The following is a 17,848-nucleotide window of genomic DNA, read 5'->3' on the forward strand; positions in this document are numbered from 1 at the left end:
AGACCAAACCTTATCATTGCAGTTTCTACTATTTCCAATATATCAATTCTTTCCTCCTTCAATTCATCATGCTTAAATGGTTAAGATTCTTTAACAACAAAGTCTGGAAATATTGTTGACTCAACAGTGAACATCTTCTAAATTGGTAGCACAACCACGCAAAACTTTAAATGCTCAGCAGCTCTCAGTGCAATGTTTTGTCACTACTTCTTTGTGTTTGCTTTTTTCACTAGATCACACCTCTTTTTTGAGATAAAATGTGAGATGCTGCTCAGATATGTAGCTGTCTTGACACATTCAAATTCTTCTCGAAAACTTTTGCTCAGAAAAGTACCAGAGAGTTCAGACACCAGGCTGACAGCCCAGAGGGCATGGTCAGACACCTTCTGCAAAGACCTATATATATTTTATATATATATAAAACTGCTATTTGGGGGGGGGGGTTCATTAACACTAAAAAGAGAGGATTTTGTAATGTGAAGAAGCATTGTGGCTAGGGAAGGTTAGAGCGGCCTTTTGGCTGCGCCGACAGAAGATGGCGCTGTACATTAAGAAGCCCGACTTTCGGTCACGCTGTTCTGCCAAGAATTCAGCACGGATGCTAAACTGCGCTAACTCGCGATTCTACTTCAATAAGCCCATTCGATTTTCTTCCCGGTGCAGTTTGCTACAAACGATCACGGTCCGTCCACTCTCCATGGCGTCCAGTCACCCCCCTTGCAATGTAAATGCAACGGTGCGAGCTGGTTGGACGCTGACAATTGGACGCTCACATACATGCTTAAGTACTGCTGGCTGTCAATAGCCACCTGCCGTGAAGCAGGATTCTTCCGCCGGCCATATGCACCTAATGCAGAGCCGCAAGTAGTCTTATTTGGATCAAATCGGGCGCAAAACTATCGAGGCTGCTAGAGAAGAGCGCTGGGGGTGGTGGTGGTGCTCGCCAACACCTTCCTCCCTCCCCCCCCACTTCTCGCTGCTGCTGCTGCTGCCGTCACCTCCCCCGGCGACCACCTGCAGGTTTCCGCCCGGCTGAAGGCCCGCGCGAAAGCTCCGACCGCCGCGCCCAGCCGCCTCCCGTACCGCGCCGGGGCTGCTTTGCGGCGACTTTCCCCACCGGGCTGGTCGGCTGCCGGGACCCGCCCAGCGCGGAGCCTGCTCGTTGGGTCGGAGATCGAGAAAAACCCGAGCGCAGCGAGGCGAGGGTGGCGCTGCGACGGCTGGGCGTGGAGTAAAGGGGCGAGGGGGCCGGGCCGGAGCGGCTGAAGGGAGGAGGTGTGTCCCAGGGGCTGGCGGCGGCGGCGGCGGCGCAGGCGGCGTCTTCGTTCCTCGGTTGCAGGTTTTGTCTGCAGCTTCTTGTCTCCGCAGTTTGTGGGATTCGCCAGAGCAGCTGTCTCGGGTAAGGGCTCCCTCCCGGCGCATCCTCGGTCCCTCTGAGTTTAGCTTCGGCCGCGTCAGCCTCCCTGCCCCGCCGGGCAGAAACCCAGACGGGATTTCTCCCTCTCCCTCCGCCCGCCGTTCCCATGTTCTCTCTTCTGCCCTTCTCCGCCTGCCCGCCTTTCCTCGCCTTCTATTCCGCCTGTGTGAAGGGTCTCCTCCTGGGTTAGGTCAGTGCCCGGGTAGAGGAAACCGCCTTCCCTAGAAGCCGTCCGGCGGGGTCTCTTTGCTGGGTTGCCCCCCGGGTGGAAGAGGCAAGCCACAGCGGTTTCCCCTTGGCGGCGGCGGCGGCGGCGGCGGCGGCGGCGGCGGCATTCTTTAAGGGAACCTGTTCGGGCTGGGTCGGGGTGGCGGCAGGCGGCGGCCGATTTCTTTCGGTAGCCGAGGACAAATCCTGCCACCTTTAGAGAAGGTGGAAGGCGATAAGGCAGGACCAGGCGAGAATTGGTCCTATGCAGAAGGTCGGGCTGCTGGCCAAAGGCTTTTGAGCCGCCTTGGGAAAACCTGATTTGAAAATCAAATAAATAAGGGTCCCCCCCCTCACTTCCAGCCGGAGGGGAGACGCTGAATTTGGGGTGGTGGCTTTGGAAATGTGTGTGCACGTGTTCTGTTGTGAAGAGGAAAGAACAAAAGAGCTCCGACACCTTCTCCCCATTTTGTGACTGTTTAAGGTTTCCTAGGCTAGCAAAATTTGGTTTCCAATGATTTTTCCCCGTGTGACTTAAAGCAGACACAATACCTTTTTTTAAGGCTTTTCTCCCCTCCCTGTAAAAGAGCGATGCAGTTATGCAGTAGCAGCATCTCTTTCTCTGACTACCCTTCTTTTGTTTAAGGACAGAAATTTCAAGAAAATAGGAAGAAGGGAGGGGAAGGGAGCAGATTTTCAATTAAGTCCCACCCTTCAGTCCCCCAGCTGAGAAAGCCTGACAATTTTTTGGTGAGGCTTTGTTCAATCTGTACAATTTTGATCAATTGAGAAAGAGCAGCAATGGGAAGATTTCCAACTGCAGTCTCCAACTATTAAGCAAACATGCTTTGAAGGTGACTGATAACCTTCATCTCCCCCTCCCCCTCTTGAAAAGAGATTAAGTTTAATTTTGTTGATTAGGGCATCAGTGAGCCTGGGATACAAATGCTCTTAGGACTGTAACTCTTAACCTCTAGTAAATAACTCTGGAAAATGGAAAGGTTTTTCGAGGAAGGACTGGGGACAAGCAAACAAATGGAAGAGACCACCCCTCCTTCCCCCAATTTTTCCTTCTATTGAAATGATCAGCCATAGAAAAAGGGATAGCTGAAAATGTGGGATAACCACAGTGAGGCAGTGGAGAACAAAGCTCTGGTGGAAGTGAAACAGTGTGCAAAATGTTCGTGCCTAACTAAGTGCAGGTAAAGAGTGCAAAAATCCTTTGCTAGAGCGGCTGTCTGGTGCAGCCTTTTGTCTTTCAGTAAGACTGATCTTCCAAAGACAGACATCCTGAGTCATTGGCGTACAGGTTTGGGATAGTGTTCACACCCTAACATTCAAATGAAGGCTGCTTCTATGGAGACTGGCTTTGGGGAAAGGAGGAGGTGTGCCCCTGAGGACTGACAGAATCCTTTCTCCATTCCACCATCTAGCAAAGCTGTAAAATCTCTCTCGCTGCAAGGATCAAAAGCACGCTGATAAAAGCTAAATTTTCATTTCCAGCTTCCAGCATGTACAAAAATCCATGTACTTTCTGTAAAAACTGGTTTCTGTAATTTGAGTTGTCGGTATCATAATTTTTCACACGTCATTTATTGTCTTTATATGAATGACATGTCATTCTTCCTGCTTCTCCAGCCCATGTCTCTGTAGACATAGTGTTGATCTATGGACTGACCTATAAAGTGACTCTGTACATTATGTCTCTTTCCTTTTTTATTCCTCTCTCCGGTCTCCCACAGTGACCACTCGGTCTGTGGCAGATGCAGTTTCTTTTTCCATTTAGTGTCTTGCAGAAGATGCATCCCCCATCACAGGACTGATTGGTTTTCTCTTGCTGTTCCCTGGTTCCCTTTAAGTGAAGGCATGATCTGGAGATTTGGCTCTTTTTCCAGAAGCCCTAGAAAATGTGCTGAGAGAGCATTAGCTCTGCGAAACTGGTGGTGCTGACGTTACTTCACAGCTCGCAGTGACAGTGTTCCTCTTCTGAAAACGGTTCTGCTATGGGCGTCACCCTGCCTGATGTCGAATAGCAGCAACAGGTTCATCCTCGCTTTTCTGGGTTGCTATGGAGCTGAAGCCAGGACATGAATTTATTTCCTGGAGGGTATTTCTCAGGGGGCTGAGAGTGTTTAGTGCAGATTGTGTAAATGAATCTTCACACGTAGAGATTCTTCAATCTAGAACCGACGTTGAGCTCACATATTTATTTATTTATTTGAAATTTGGCTAAAGGACAATTTCAGTGTAGTCCAAATAAAAATCTCAAGGAGATGCTGGATAGCGCTTTCTGTTCTCATGTGCAGGGTGAACTGTGTGCATTGTTATATATTGTTGACTCATCACTGCAATGCTATTAAAGAGATAACCAAGCAGTCACATGGCAAGCTGCCAACCCCCTTGTCATGATCTGTGGTTTTTGTTCGAACCCTAATAATTCAGCTGTAGTTATTTGTAAATATAAAAACAAAGTGGAGCATGAGCTCTGAGGAGTTCAGTTTCTAGTATGGTTTCTTTCCATGCCATCCTCTTCCCACAATACAAATATACAAGAAAATTAACTAAACCAGAGGAAATATAAGACATAACAGGTGAGAGAACCCAGCTGACTTTGTCTGATCTCAGGATTGGAACTGCTTAACAGTTTGATGGAGAAAACCAGGAAACCCCAACGTGTAGAACAGGCTGGAAAATTGAAGAAAATCCAAGAAGAAGACAGGCAAAACACTTCTGCATTGTGCAAAGAATATAACATGGACAAATCCACATAACCACAAGGAGCTGGAGGAAGACATGCCTTTTAAAATATCTGATACATTGCACCCCAAAGGGACTTCAACATGTTGCTCTAGTTTCTCTTCAGCCTTCCCAGTTTGAGTCTTTTCCGTATTGTGTGCTATTCCCAGAATCCCCGGCTAATGTGGGCTGCTTTGCATGATGTCTCATAAATCAGGTGATAATTAAGAACTGTGTGATGAAAAGCTTAAATAAATAACTCCTTGTTGATCCAGCCCATCCAAGGACTCTTATGCTTATGCTTGATTAAACTATGCATATATTAATGGATATACACCTCTCAAGTAGAGCTGTGTTCATCCATTGTAGTTCTTGATGCCAGACAAGACGCTAAACCCATTGTCTTCCTATACAGAGAACAAAATCTGATTGTCACCAGCTTCCTCTTCAGCCAGAGCTCTGAGTTACCTTTTCTTCTGCAGCACCAGGGGGCGCTCTCGTAGGCACCAAGCCTCTCCTCTGTCATATGGGAATAAGCCTCAACAACACCCCCCTCACAAGATTTGTATTGGGCAGCGGAGCCTGCATGGCTGCTTGTGAATGGGGTGGGTGGGGATTCTGAAGCCATCTGTCTCAACCCAGCAAAGGGCTTTCAAGGGGAGCTTAATCACCAGCTGTGCTCTTTCATTGGGGGGAGTTGGTAAAATGGCAAGTTGACGTGATGAGCATAATTACCTTTCAGGGGCTGCAAGAAGCCAAGAAGCCAGGTTTGTGGCTTATTGATATAGATTCGTACTGCTGCTCTCCTTGCCAGAAGCCCTGAAATGATCCCCGATTCATTTTCCTCACTTTGGTTCATTAAACCAAAAAAAAAAAAAATTAAAAAAAAATGGCTGGCTAACTCTGTTCCAGTGATTGCGGTGTGGAGGAGAAGAAAATGAAAGCAGCTGCCTTTCTGGTCACTCAGATGGAGTGGCATTTCTTTTGGACTTCCATCAGTCTTTGCCTTGGAGAAGAAGTAGAAGGTCTAGTCAATTTCTGGCTGATTTTGAGCCAGTCCTCTCTCTCTCAGCCCAGCCTACCTCACAGGGTTATGGTGTGATGGGATGAGGAGTGGGGAGTGCCATGTATGCCACTTTGAGCCTTTGAATTAAAGGCAAGATATAAATCTAACATGGTACAAAGTCATTTTCAGTTCGGCCATAGTGCAGATTTATAAACGTGGCAGCTCACCTTGGTCATCTGTGGTGCATAAGAATTGCCTGTGGTAAGTAAGGGATTAAAAATCATGCAAATAAATGAGATCATGCAGGCTATTAAAAACTCTGGTCTACTCCTTGTGCACGTTTGGAAGACTGTCAGGATGTTTTCAATCAGAGATTGCACAAGCCCCATAAGGGCTTGTGGCACATGCACAGTCCCAGAGTCAGCTTCTGTTTGAGGAACGGCAAGGCTGGAGAAGATTTGGCTGCCTAAGAGATTGGAAAATTGCTGTTTCTTCCTCAGAGTTTCTTGGTTGGATAGATTGGAAGTCTGCTTTGGTATCAGGCAGCCTTAGGCACGTGTAGCAAATATGTTTGGGAACAGAGAAAATACCAGCAAGGCAAAAATGATTTGATATGGTAAAGAGAAAGAAAGGGGAGGAGCAGAAAGGAAGGTTGCTTCCATGGGATTCTGGGGCTTCTGAGATAGTCAAAATAGATTTGCCTAGGAGTAGAAGAGAAGTAGAGCAAAGGAGCCCAGAAGAAGGGTGGGGGGAGGGGAAGGGGAGAGGAAGCAAAACAGCCATCCACAGGACAAACCCAGCAAAATGCAATGAACAGACTTAATCTTCAGGGACAAAAATTTCTACTGTTTTGATGCCATTGGCCAATATGAAAGAATGATGTCTCTAGGTAAAATAATGGTGAATTTCTTCTGTCATTTTTTAAAAATTCTTTTAGGAAACTTTTTTTTGGGGAGTGAACCATAAAAAGACATGCCAGGAGCTACACTCTAGGTAGGGACCAGAATGAAGTGGAAAAAATTTGAATTCAATTCAATTCATTTCAATTCAATTCAATTCAATTCAAGTAAATTCAAGTAAATTCAATTAAAAATAACTTAAATACTATTTCTGTGATTATTGCCAATTAATTTACTGTAAGTTCTTTTTCTTTCAGCCATATTAAAAATTAGAATTAGGTGGTAACTTCAGGTGGAGGCATACCCAAAACTTTTGGGGCCACAGGATTTACACTCTTCTTGTAAAACCATTTTAACCCCAGCTCTTTGCTATTTCCAAGCTGGGAGAGACTGTGATTCAGAAATCTCAGCCGATGCTTTGGCAATGCCAGCAGGGATCCAGCTTGTTTGTGTTGTGACAGCCCAGGGTGCAGTTTCACAATTGAGACTCTCTAAACTCACACTGAAGAGCTCCTTTCTTCAGTGATGGTGGGGTGGAGAGTATTTGATATTAATAATGAGGGTTCCAGGCAATACAGTTGTGGTTTTTTCTTATTTTTTTTTCTGCAAAGAACATGTTGTTCTTTTAGTTTGTCTGGTCTCATGGCAAGTAAATACATAGAAATTAAACAGACAATTGTCTTTTTTATATACTTCATTTAAGTGGCAATATCACACAGGCTTTCTTGCTAGCAAATTGCATTGAACAGAATGAGACATTCTTTTGAGTAGACATGAATACGATTGCACTATAAATAACTTTCCTTCTGTTTTATTATTAAGTCAGATTGCAGCTTTAACATCCATTGAATTTGCTGAATGCAGTCCCCTTTTGGGGGCCGAGGTTCATTCCTTTTTTAGCTTGCCCTTTTTAAGACTTGCAGGGGATGACTGGTATCTTGCAGGTTTAAAAGCTTCAAAATCATTTTTTCTGGAATTCTTTAAAAATAAATCTTTCTATTGTTTTATATGCATTAAGCCTATTTGTTTCCCCTGGGAAACCGATGGTAAATTACATTACCAGTTTATCTTGTGAGTTTTAGTGGTATAATCCTGTGGAGATATGAGAGTAATCCCAGACTTATTTAAATGCTGTGTACACAATTGCTACCTCTTGTTTGACACATTTCACAGTATGTGTGGATGCACAATGGCTAGGCTGGGTTTTGGGACAGAGTTTAGTTATTAATGACACACCATCTATTTTAAAAAAGGAAGCTGGCAGACTAGACTTTCACTGGAAGACAGCTCTGCTTACATCACAGTGTTGATGTGAATTGGGTTTGCATTTGTGAGTTGTCCCTTCTGGTGGAAAATATTAGCAGGTGGCTGAAGAATGGAGTGCTCTGGACGAAGAAGAGGAGTGACTGAAATCCTCAACACTTTGGGGAAGTTGCATATTGAGCAGCCTTTGAGTTTGGGTTTGAGTCACACTTTGGTTTTTCTCCATCCTAGGAGGCTTCCTAATAGAAAATGTACTTCCTTGTTACAGAAGAAGCATTTTGGATAATGATCAGTCCCACAAGCTTTATTTACTGAGCTGATTGAGAGAGAGTGAATCCTAAAGGCTTGGTGCTACTTGGTGAGTGCAGTGGTCACCTTGATTCAATGTTTCAGGAAGTGGATCACTTCCATTCAGGTAACAGTGTGTCCCTTTTGTACTGAAGTATAAAGAACCTGAGAGCACTCACTCTCCCTGAGAAATGGTCTTGGCCTTTTGTCAAACTGAAGCACTAAGAAGCACCTCATCTTATCAGTTATGTGGGCAATAACACAATTAGTGCATAAAAGCTTTCAGCAGGTTAATTCCAAAACTACTGTACCTGTTTTGTTTTAATCTAATTATTATATGCAACCTGGAGTCTGGGGAGTTGGATTGTATGTTAAATATGTCTAATTAAATAAACAGATTTTCTAACTATTGATATACTTACAAGTCCACCCAACAGAGGTCACTTTATTATTAAAACTATAGCAATAAATATGAAAAAAATATTTTATTAGTTCAATTTATATGCCGCCTTTCTCCGGAGACTCAGGGCGGCTATATGTTAAGTTCTTGTGAGGAGCCTTTGGACTGATACATTTTTATGGCAGCAATCTTAGTTTTCTTTCTCTAAAAAAGCAGCATTGAAGTACTTATGCTGTTGCTGATATCTCTGAATATATCTAAAACATTGTGGTAGTATTATTCCTCTCTTTGTTTACTAAAATAACATGGGTAACAATTTAAAAAAAATTGAATCTGTCTGTACCAAGCAAGCAGGCAAGAAATTGTTAAGTTTTCTCATGAATCCAACCTTAACAAAAAAAGAAAACACACAACTGGCGTCTCTCTAGAGAACCCTTCCAATGTATGAATGAATGGTAGTTATTCATGGTAACAGTTTAAGAGTTTATTGATTCAATCAACCATAATCTAATGAGGAATAAAATACTGGCACATTTTTGCTATTCAAGGCTCAGACTGATGATGTATATTCAGACAAGGAAGTTGCTGTGTGTGTGTTCCCTTAAATAGGCCTGATTGAGTTTAGCAGAACTCACTTTTTGAGGTGCTGTTTGAAAAGTTGCTTCTACTTAGGCCTTCCTGGAATTGAAATGCTCAGGCATAATTCTTAGCAATAGGCAAAATAAGACACAAATGTGTTCTCCTCAGTAGTATATCACTGAAAATAAGCCCCACTGATCCACTTGCCACTTGTCAAGCTGGAGAAGCTGGTAGATAGTCCAGATAGTCCAGATGTGCTGACATTTACCCCCTCTTGTAGCTGTTTTTACAAACAGGCAATTAGTCAGTTCTTAATTTTTCAAAATGATATTTCTGAATTTGAAAATGTTTCAGAAATGTATCCTATCATTTGACTTTGTATGGAGTGCCATTTTTCATGACAGAAAGTCAGCATAGCAATCTAAACATAGTAATATCTATTATTTTGATTGTTGTAATGTATTTCGGTCACAACAAAAGACATGTAAAAAAAAATAAATGAATGCTTTTCCTGTAATGATGCAAACATAAAAATATTCCTAAACATCTATTTGTATATTAATGGTGTACCTTTTCTTTGTGTGGCAGTAAAAGAGCTGTGCCACCTTCTCCTCCTGTGTGAGTTCTTTGATGTCATTGACTGAGACTCCACCCCCACACTTTAAAAAAAATGGGGAGATGGAATGAATCAGGAGGTTTGATCATCATGGATCATCATGGAATATTTCCATCATAAAAAGTTGTGGAAGGGACTGTGTGTTGTCCCTCTTCCTTCCTTGGGTAAAGCAAGGTGTCCATAGAACTCCTTCTATGGACACCTTCTATTTGCAAGAAAAACACATGTTTTTCTTGCAAATAGAAATGGGACATATAACAACTGTCTGGAAGTGAGATCTTTTCTCCATCTGTTCAGTGTATCCTCAAATTGTGGTATTTCCCCATGTGTTTGAATATGGCTTATGTTTTCCTTAAGGAGGCTGTAATGATCAAATGAGCTAATTTAAGAAGAGCTGAAAATACTGAATGCAAACTTTGCAGATTGTACTGCAGCAAGAAAAGTGAAGTCAGATAAAAGCCCACAGATGTCATAAAAACACCAACTCCTGTATCATTTCGGCTGAAATTCAATGTCAGATAGTAAAGAGTCATCTCTTCAATTGTTTGGTTCAGGGGAAAATATGCCTTTAAAAGCCAGATGGATCAGATATTTCCAAAACAAGGCAGTGAAAGTATTGAAACCTTTTCCAGAGAACATTTATTGTTTAGTAAAAAGTGGTTCTGTATTGTATTAAGATATATATTTAACATATTGTAGCTCCTTGGGAAAAAGATGCTTTAGTATCTTTATTTTTTCTCTCCCCCTGCAACTTACTTATGCACTTATTAATTCTTCTGCTTCTATTAAACTGGTAGTAATCTGTTTCATCTAATTCTTCCTTTACTCCCTTCTCTTAGAAGGCAGAGACAAATGTTGAGTTGCTTGTCATCTGGATCACGCTACAACCAGCTGTGCACAGTCTTGTTTCATATTTTATTGAAAACATTTAGCATTTTTGTTTATTTAAACAGTATCTGTACAAATTGAACATCAATCAGTTTATACTGTGTCATATGATTAGTTCGTTTGACTAATAGCTCATGTATTTAAGATGTTTGTATACCATCCTTTGAAAAAACTTACTCCAGGACAGAACTGATTAATAAAATCACAGTGATTTACTGCACTGAAATAAAATACAAGTCAGTCTAGAATGAAAATATTACTATAACTGTTGGTAAAATAGTAAAATTATTTTAAAAGAAACAGAAAACTCAGTCAAGAGATATACACCCTCAACTTGCAAAACTGAACTATTGAAGCGCTTACAAGAGCCTTGAGTTCCTTAGTGAGGGTGTCACAACTGAGAGAGTCGTGTAATTCTCCACTCTCCTTAAGACACTATCTGTCAACAAAGGATGATTACGACTCCTTCCAAAAATGGTATAGGTTGGTGTATACTACAAGAGGACTTTTGCCGTAAGGATCTTATATAAATGGCAATATTTTGAGCTACTCTTAAATGTAAATAATACAAGCAAAGTTTCGACACTCTTAGTAACCAACCTTTGCATCAGCCTAAACATGGACAGCTAGAGGTATTTCTAGTTGGTGTTACCAGCAAAGTTTTCCATAACAAACTGGATCAGGAATAACTATATTCCAGATTTTATGGCAGGCGCACATCCAGAAAATGCTGTTTTCCCATTATTTAAAGTCAAACTATTCACCAATACCATCTCTTATCTTTTCAAAATGGAATTGTATTGATCTCCATCCAGCCCTGTACTGCCTCTAGAAAGTGTAACACCTGATTCAGACAAGATTGAAAGAGATAGGCAGGCTGCACAATAATATCAACTCACTTCTAATTACTTGCATTATTTTCTTTGGCCATTCTTAATTTCATATAATGCCACATTAATGGCATGATTAAACACTCAATGGAGAAGAGGCAATGATGTCTTTATTAAATAAAACTTATTAAACAAAACATTGATTATGTACCATCAAGACAATGTTGATTCTTGGTGATCATATAGATAGATTTTCTTCAGGAGGCTCTGTCCCCAACCTGCACCTTCAGACCTTCCAATCTTTCATCCATTCTTGGTATAATTGAGTCCATTCACCTTGTTATTGATCATTTCCTTTCACAGCAGTTTTGACTTCCACAGAGAGCATGGTCATTGTATAATCTGTCCAAAGTATGATGCTGTGGGGAAAATAGGCAGATGGGGTATTAGGTATGTTGCCTCCCTGAGTATTTATAAAAAAATAAATAAAGGCAGGATGTAAAACAAATAAATAGCCTGGTTATTTGCTATCCATCATATTCTCAAGAGACTTCTCCAGTGCTGAAGTTAAAAAAATAGTAGTAGTAATACTTTATTATGACCAATGATCAACAAATTAACAGCAGATGAAATGTTAATTTGTACAATTTAGATTTATTTATGGTTGAAGACCAGTTTACGTAAGATCAAAGTTTGGTATGACACAGATTTTAATATATTCTACAGATAATAAGAATTAAAATTAATTATCTTAAAATTAAGATAGCAGAACTTTTGCTAAAGTACAAACACTGTGTCATCATGTACAGAGGTGGACACCGGCCATAGTGTTGTATTTTCTTTGCCAAAGCACTAAGAGTAAAATACTTAGCCTGATTGCAGAGAATTTTTTTAAATATGCAGGCAACATTTTTAAAAAAATAGCTGGCAGATGCAAATATTCTTCTGTGAAATAATTTCATTAAGAGGGTAGGGATTATATCCAAGGCTTTTTGATGGTCTATGTCCAACATACATATTGATCATCTTCAGTCTTCATCATCTCAAAAGCCAGAGGAATTGGAGATTGCCCTGAGATTCTTAATATCGAAGTATAATTCTACACTGCTCAAAAAAATAAAGGGAACACAAGCAGAAGACATCCGAGATCTGAATGAATGAAATAGCCTTATTAAATACTTTGTTCATTACATACAGTAGTTTTGTGTTCCCTTTAGTTGTTTGAGCAGTGTATAAACTACTGTAGGAAAGAACAAAGTATTTAATAAGGCTATTTCATTCATTCAGATCTCGGATGTCTTCTGCTTGTGTTCCCTTTATTTTTTTGAGCAGTATATTAAGAGAGTCAGTTGAAAAGATTGGCTTTAAACTCACACTTGGGGGAATTTACCTCTGCTTCCAAGTATCAAAATCACCATTGGGAATTATGAATATGATCAGAGTCATTGATGAATTGAATGACGTTAGGAATGTGAATGTGAATAAGTAAATTTAGATGTTAAAAGTTTTGATTATAGATTCAATCCTGGGAACTCTGCAGCATTTGTCTGTTTGGCCTGGCTTTAAAAATGTGGCACTCTATTAAAAGGTAAGGCCATTATAGCCTTGTAATTTAGGCATTATTGGCAAAGGAACTGATAGGTTCCCTCTAAACATCAGGGATGTGAAAGCAATCCTCTGAAATCTGAAAAATTATAAATTTTATATGACTTATAATTTTTTTTTATTTTATAATACCAGACAATACCAGACATCTGATGGTATACCAACTTGATTAGTATAAAAATAAGCCATATCATTTGCATATAAATGCATAGGTATGAGCCTGTCTCCTAACTTTTAGGGGAAAAACAGGGATTGCTTGTATCATAGGATTTCATAGTTTAAACATGTGGAAATAAACTATTTTTAATGTTTTGGAATGCTTGAACACCTTTTGGGAACTTTGTGATTTGTAGCAGCCATTTCTTATGTGGTTTGAAATGTGTAAATGAAAGTGGACCCTAGTCTACTTTGGAAACCTATGCAGATCAAATCTAGTTTATCTTTGAATGTGAGTTACTAGGACTGTTGCATCAGCTTATCTTCTGGGATATTTTCCAGAAAAGACAGGAACACTTCACACTAATGGATTCTTTTAAAAAAATTACTTATCTGGGTTTGGATCAGTGATAATAAAGTTTTTTTCGGCTGTTTTCTATCCTTGCCTGTGAAATGAAAAGAGGATGGATCAGTTGGCCTCAGTTTCTTATTTAATGTCACCAATTTGATTGTCCTACATGTGATAAGTAAATAAATAATATGGGGAGAACTTGCAGGACTTTAGGATTCCGACTCATGTAGGAAACTTACATGAATAGAGGAGGCTTGGAATTCAGGAGTGTTAAAGGTGTGTTGATAGAAATGTGTCTAGGATATTGGCTAGTATTCTATTTTGGCAAAAACATGTACTTTCAAAATGCCATCTGGTGATATAAGGTTTAGAATGTATATCTATGATTCTTACTTGTTTAAGGATGATTCCACACAGCCATTTTCCCTGTACTTTTTATGCATTGGCTTCTGATGGGAAAAATCTCTCAAGAATCTGCAGTGTTAATAAACTTAGCAAATCCTATGTTTGGAGATCATTCCCCAGGTATCTTTTCACCTTGACTTTCTCTCCTAAGCTCCAAAACTTCTCATTGCAAAAAGTCATGTTTTGGTACAAAACAACTTACTGAGTGGAATCCATTTTAAATATGAGTAAATTTCCTAATTTCTTCTTTGACATTCAGCAGGGGGCAGAACAAGGTTAAAAATTAATATAAGAGGAGTGTGACTCAGTGCAAAAATGTGTTCTCTTCTGTTTATGCTTCTCATTCAGAAAGGTATAAAATACATTTAAGGAGCCTAGAATTGTAGGGCTGGAAGAGATCTCGGAGTCTTCTAGTCCAACTGCCAGCTCAAGGTAGGAACTTCATAAAATGTCAATCAAATGGTTGTCCAGTCTATTTTTGGAAATCTCCAGAGATAGAGCACCCACAACCCCATAAGCCATTCCATTGATTCATTGTTTTCGCTGTCAGAAAAATTCTCCTTACTTCTAGGTTGAAACTTTTTTTAACCAATTATTTCTTCTCCTACCCTCTGGTGCCTTAGAGAATAAGTCAATACCCTCTTCTTTGTGATGGCCCTTCAAATACTGGAAGACAGTTATCATGTCTCCTCTAATCCTTCTCTTCAATAGGCTAGACATATCTACCGTTCGTCATACAGTTTAGCCTCCAGACCCTTTATCATCTTTGTTACTTTTCTCTGTACACTTTTCAGGATCTCAACATTTTTTTTGTAGTGTGGTGACCAGAATTTGATGTGGTATACCAAATGTAGTCTCACCAGTCCAATGTAAAGCAGTACTATCACTTCTCATGGTCTTGAGGATCTTATTTTTCTCATCACTGAATTGCATCTTGTTACTTAGGGCCCAGTGTCCAAGTCTGTCAAGATCCTTCTGAAACTTGAATCTGTCTTCCAAAGTCTTAGCAATTTCCCCCAGCTTGGTGCCATCTGCAAATTAAATGAACTCCCCTTCTATCCCCTCATCCAGATTATTTATGAATTTATTTGCTTCAATTGCATGTTAGATTTTAACCATTCATTTACAAAAGTCATTTCATAATACCTACAAGCTATTGTAATGTAATGTGACATTATATATAGTCTATGATGCCCACTTCCAAGTAGGTCACTCTGTCACAAAGGAAAACCATTGAAAATCTAGTTAAGCAGAAGAATTGCTTTAAAAAAAGCCTGTCCTATGAATCCTTGCTGTTGTGTGATTATTTTGGTGCTATTTATTCTTTTTCTTTGAACCTACAATCTTAAATTTCTGGTCAATTCAAGAGATTTCTGTGCAACCATATTGAAGAAATTGTGAGCTTGGAGATGCTGTTGGCTTCTAACTTCATCAGTCCCTAATCAGAGATTTTATTTCAACATTTGAAGATTTATAGGTTTATCACTCCTCAAGTACACAATAGGCATGTAATCTTGAAAGTCCCAATATTTAGTCATAGCTAACATGCTATGTTAGAGTTTGCAGCAATTCAACCAGCACACAAGTAAATAATTCAAATAAAAGAAACTTCTTTATATACAGTAATATAAAGCATGATGCATATATATATTACCCTGCAGCAGAAACCAGAACCAGAACTCAGAATCCAGAAGCACAAAAGTAATCAGAAGCAATAATGCAAGGACAAACCAACTCTTTTATAAATAACAGTCAAGCTAAGCCACACCCAGGCTCCAAATTGTCTGAGTCACCAAACAGTCCCCATTGGCTGACCTGTTGTCATGTCTATTCCAATTCATGAACTCTTATACACTGACATGATATTTAGTGGTTAAGGTGTTGAACTGAGACTGATGAGACCAGCCAGTCACCCTCAATTCAACTTATTTCTTAGGGTAATAGCTGTGGCAGTAAAATGAATGGAAATCCCCCATTAAAACCATCTTGAGCTCCTGGAGAAAGGGCAAGATATAAATTAATAAATAAATGTATTTAGTCATATAGCTCAACGCTGTCTAAACTGAGTCCAGTTCTCAATTTCATAATAAAATTATGATAAACTTCTTGATTCTTTAGGAAACTTTAGTTCTTCTGCATATGGATCTCCAGAACATTACATTTTGAAACATAAGCAACAAAAGTGGTACAACAGGATCAGTGTTATATCTCTGTTTGGTACTGAAGACTCAAGGGCTTCCTTACTGTGGCAGAAACATATAAAGGCTGTTCTGCAAAGGCTACATCGATTCTGATATAATTTTGAAAAGTCAGATTCTCCAGGACAATCCAGAAAGGGGGAAAAAGCAGAAAATTCCTCCTCTGTGATCCTTTTCTACCTCCTTTGGACCATTGTCCAGCCTTGTCTCCAAAATGTTAACTCTCCCAGACACAAAATGTTGTTGATTAACTGAAAGCAGGGATGCATACAAGAAATCAAGAAAAATGGGAGTATTTTATAACTCTGAAAATCTGCAAATTTGTAGAAAAGAAGTCTTCCTCATTGAATAACCTTGATGCCTTGATATCTTAGAAGCTCTTTCTCTGATATAAAGTGATTTTCCAGTGGCCGGTTAGATTCCCTTCTGAGTCCAGGAGCCAGGTATGAGAGCAAACAATAGAAAGTTTATAGCATTGAAGGAGGAAGCATGGGATTATATGAAATGGCAGTAACAATGTTGAACATGCATTAATTTGCTCAGTTCTTTGTGCCTAGCAGCTGATCCTGAAGGTTTTTGTCTTGCTAAATGTAACTCAAAATGAAAATCTATCCATAACTATCTGAAAATAGAGTGAAGAAAAGAGGTTGTATACAGTTGCATCTTTTCTAGTTCATTAACCCAGATGAGGCTTTGTGAACTGAAAGGAAAGCTGATTTTTATTAGTGTCCCAGTCTGCCAATGGGTCCATGCATCTGTCCAGATTTGCTCCAAAGGACTGGAATTTATTTTGGAAAGCATAGGAGGTTCCAAGAAAGGAAGCATTGTCCCAAAGCAATTTTTCCCTTTTTGTGCTTGAAAATTGCTGCTAGATCTGAAAGCCTCATGTTGATCAGAATCCCATGATCTGTATTAAACTTCAGACCTTGCCTATAACTCTGAATCGTTCTGATTCTATTCTGTGCTGTGACTTCTTTTTAAATTACACTTTTAATTCATTGTGTCCTAAGCAATGGATCTACTCTGTCCTCATCCTCAAATAATCCATCATTGAGAATGAAAGGTTTATTTTAGGCCATAACTGATAAGCCATTAGAGAAGCAATGCCTTTTAAAGGTACATTCTCTTAAAATCAGATCAGTCCTGGAAAAGTGACAGTAAAGTATTGATTAAAAAAAAAGCAAAAAAAAAGACCATTGCCTGGATCTTTAAACTGAAATGAACTAATTTTCTTAGAGTGATAAGGGTGCTCTCAATCAGAAAGGCTAAAGCCCCAAATACTGTAGAGATAGATGACTTACAGACGTGGTTAGAGACACACCTTTCTTCAGGATTTATTGAATGGTCTCTGGATAACAGATTTAGGGGGCTGGAAGCACAAAGACTCAAAAGGTGGCAGTTAGTGGCAATTAAACCAGATTGATTGGCTTATAGGCCTGAGTTTCAATCTATATTCAGTCTCCTTAAAACACAAGGGGTCAGAGATTATTACCAGGGTTTCACTGAGCAATGTGTGCTCTTTGCTTCTAGCAACAGTTGCTGCTCCTGATGCTCTTCCATGCAGAGCTGTGGGTGGGCAGAGACCAGTTGCAATAAATAATAAAGAGAAAATGAAACCAGCATTTTCCTCCGTGGGCCAGTCATATTTTGTTTTGTCATTCTGAACGATAGTTCTAGTTCCAGAATTGGCCATTACAGATTTATTTGCATTTGCATTTGTATCCGAATAGCCTATTGCTTCATAATATGCTCTGTTGAGTAATTTTCCATCCACTTGTGTCCTGTTGCCTGAGGAGATGTTTTGACAAATCACAGCAACTTCACACTTGATACAGTCCCCTTAGACATGTACAAAGTGGCAAAAATATGTGTTGCCTAAAGGAAGCCCCAGGATATGAATTATGTGTATGAGATTGGTTTTATTTGCTAAATTACCAGAAGAGCCATTGTCTAATCCTTTTTTAAGCCTCAACTTGTAATCTGGTTATTCAATTTCCCCCTAA

General features: G+C 39.9%; 1 protein-coding gene across 38 annotated transcripts in view; it reads left to right on the forward strand.

Moving 5' to 3' along the window:
• Positions 1 to 1,226: 1,226 nt before the first annotated feature.
• Positions 1,227 to 17,848, forward strand: part of MAP2 (microtubule associated protein 2) — a 259,617-nt gene continuing 242,995 nt past the window's right edge. For 23 of the 38 annotated variants that reach the window (XM_034431986.3, XM_034432046.3, XM_034432052.3 and 20 more), the window contains exon 1: positions 1,272 to 1,399. The gene's annotated coding sequence lies outside the window, so the exon portion shown is untranslated. Of the gene's footprint in view, positions 1,400 to 17,848 lie in introns of all 38 variants that reach the window. The other 15 variants (XM_034431988.3, XM_087882162.1, XM_087882152.1 and 12 more) reach the window with 4 other exon arrangements.

Source organism: Pantherophis guttatus, chromosome 1 (assembly GCF_059756535.1).
Source record: "Pantherophis guttatus breed Tessera chromosome 1, ASM5975653v1, whole genome shotgun sequence".
Lineage (NCBI taxonomy): Eukaryota > Metazoa > Chordata > Lepidosauria > Squamata > Colubridae > Pantherophis > Pantherophis guttatus.